Source organism: Carassius auratus, unplaced genomic scaffold, assembly GCF_003368295.1.
Source record: "Carassius auratus strain Wakin unplaced genomic scaffold, ASM336829v1 scaf_tig00216017, whole genome shotgun sequence".
In the NCBI taxonomy this organism is placed as follows: domain Eukaryota; kingdom Metazoa; phylum Chordata; class Actinopteri; order Cypriniformes; family Cyprinidae; genus Carassius; species Carassius auratus.
The window spans coordinates 62,501-65,000 of NW_020528364.1; the positions used below are offsets into that span (position 1 = coordinate 62,501).

The following is a 2,500-nucleotide window of genomic DNA, read 5'->3' on the forward strand; positions in this document are numbered from 1 at the left end:
TTCACGATTTATATAATAATCTTGCAAAAAAAAAAAAAAAAAGAGTCAATGCCCGATCTCTGAATCTTAGCAGGTTTAGGTCTGGTTAGTACTTGGATGAGAGACTGCCTAAGAATACCAGGTGCTTTAAGCTTTTGGGTTTTCTTTCCTACTTATATAATATACTGGCGAATAGATGGGCTGGTCTTTAAATAGCCCTCTCTTTGCAGCATTTTTCGCTTACAGCCATACCAACCTGGCTATGCCCGGTCTCGTCTGCTCTCCGAAGCTAAGCAGGTTTGGGCCTAGTTAGTACTTGGATGGGAGACCGCCTGAGAATACCAGGTGCTGTAAGCTTTTTGGAAACTTTTCACTTAGTATATAATAATTTTGCCAAAAAATAGAGTCAATGGCCGATCTCTGAATATTAGCAGGTTTGGGCCTGGTTAGTACATGGATGGGAGACTGCCTGGGAATACCAGGTGCTTTAAACTTTTTGGAAAATTTCACGATTTATATAATAATCTTGCAGAAAAAAAAAAAAAAAGTCAATGCCCGATCTCTGAATATTAGCAGGTTTGGGCCTGGTTAGTACATGGATGGGAGACTGCCTGGGAATACCAGGTGCTTTAAACTTTTTGGAAAGTTTCACAATTTATATAATAATCTTGCAAAAAAAAAGAGTCAATGCCCGATCTCTGAATCTTAGCAGGTTTAGGTCTGGTTAGTACTTGGATGAGAGACTGCCTAGGAATACCAGGTGCTTTAAGCTTTTGGGTTTTCTTTCCTACTTATATAATGTACTGACGATTAGATGGGCTGGTCTTTAAATAGCCCTCTCTTTGCAGCAGTCTTCGCTTACGGCCATACCAACCTGGTTATGCCCGATCTAGTCTGCTCTCGGAAGCTAAGCAGGTTTGGGCCTGGTTAGTACTTGGATGGGAGACCGCCTGGGAATACCAGGTGCTGTAAGCTTTTTGGAAACTTTTCACTTAGTATATAATAATTTTGCCAAAAAATAGAGTCAATGTTCGATCTCTGAATATTAGCAGGTTTGGGCCTGGTTAATACATGGATGGGAGACTGCCTGGGAATACCAGGTGCTTTAAACTTTTTGGAAAATTTCACGATTTATATAATAATCTTGCAAAAAAAAAAAAAAAAAAAAAGAGTCAATGCCCGATCTCTGAATCTTACCAGGCTTAGGTCTGGTTAGTACTTGGATGAGAGACTGCCTAGGAATACCAGGTGCTTTAAGCTTTTGGGTTTTCTTTCCTACTTATATAATGTACTGGCGATTAGATGGGCTGGTCTTTAAATAACCCTCTCTTTGCAGCAGTCTTCGCTTACGGCCATACCAACCTGGCTATGCCCGATCTCGTCTGCTCTCCGAAGCTAAGCAGGTTTGGGCCTAGTTAGTACTTGGATGGGAGACCGCCTGGGAATACCAGGTGCTGTAAGCTTTTTGGAAACTTTTCACTTAGTATATAATAATTTTGCCAAAAAATAGAGTCAATGCCCGATCTCTGAATATTAGCAGGTTTGGGCCTGTTAGTACATGGATGGGAGACTGCCTGGGAATACCAGGTGCTTTAAACATTTTGGAAAATTTCACGATTTATATAATAATCTTGCAAAAAAAAAAAAAAGGGTCAATGCCCGATCTCTGAATCTTACCAGGTTTAGGTCTGGTTAGTACTTGGATGAGAGACTGCCTAGGAATACCAGGTGCTTTAAGCTTTTGGGTTTTCTTTCCTACTTATATAATGTACTGACGATTAGATGGGCTGGTCTTTAAATAGCCCTATCTTTGAAGCAGTCTTCGCTTACGGCCATACCAACCTGGTTATGCCCGATCTCGTCTGCTCTCGGAAGCTAAGCAGGTTTGGGCCTGGTTAGTACTTGGATGGGAGACCGCCTGGGAATACCAGGTGCTGTAAGCTTTTTGGAAACTTTTCACTTAGTATATAATAATTTTGCCAAAAAATAGAGTCAATGCCCGATCTCTGAATATTAGCAGGTTTGGGCCTGGTTAGTACATGGATGGGAGACTGCCTGGGAATACCAGGTACTTTTAAACTTTTTGGAAAATTTCACGATTTATATAATAATCTTGCAAAAAAAAAAAAAAAAAAAGAGTCAATGCCCGATCTCTGAATCTTACCAGGCTTAGGTCTGGTTAGTACTTGGATGAGAGACTGCCTAGGAATACCAGGTGCTTTAAGCTTTTGGGTTTTCTTTCCTACTTATATAATGTACTGACGATTAGATGGGCTGGTCTTTAAATAGCCCTCTCTTTGCAGCAGTCTTCGCTTACGGCCATACCAACCTGGCTATGCCCGATCTCGTCTGCTCTCGGAAGCTAAGCAGGTTTGGGCCTGGTTAGTACTTGGATGGGAGACCGCCTGGGAATACCAGGTGCTGTAAGCTTTTGGAAACTTTTCACTTAGTATATAATAATTTTGACAAAAATAGAGTCAATGCCCGATCTCTGAATATTAGCAGGTTTGGGCCTGGTAAG

The 2,500-nt window shown here is 41.2% G+C and overlaps 4 non-coding genes and 1 pseudogene across 4 annotated transcripts; all 5 read left to right on the top strand.

The window, feature by feature from the left end:
• Positions 1-217: 217 nt before the first annotated feature.
• LOC113096814 (uncharacterized) lies at positions 218-336 on the top strand (annotated as a pseudogene).
• Positions 337-835: 499 nt separating this feature from the next.
• Positions 836-954, top strand: LOC113096747 (5S ribosomal RNA). Its single transcript, XR_003288603.1, has one exon. It is a non-coding gene; the product is annotated as a 5S ribosomal RNA (ribosomal RNA).
• Positions 955-1,323: 369 nt separating this feature from the next.
• On the top strand, positions 1,324-1,442 carry LOC113096782 (5S ribosomal RNA). Its single transcript, XR_003288638.1, has one exon. It is a non-coding gene; the product is annotated as a 5S ribosomal RNA (ribosomal RNA).
• Positions 1,443-1,803: 361 nt separating this feature from the next.
• On the top strand, positions 1,804-1,922 carry LOC113096752 (5S ribosomal RNA). Its single transcript, XR_003288608.1, has one exon. It is a non-coding gene; the product is annotated as a 5S ribosomal RNA (ribosomal RNA).
• A 368-nt stretch (positions 1,923-2,290) lies between these two features.
• Positions 2,291-2,409, top strand: LOC113096858 (5S ribosomal RNA). Its single transcript, XR_003288676.1, has one exon. It is a non-coding gene; the product is annotated as a 5S ribosomal RNA (ribosomal RNA).
• Positions 2,410-2,500: the final 91 nt, after the last annotated feature.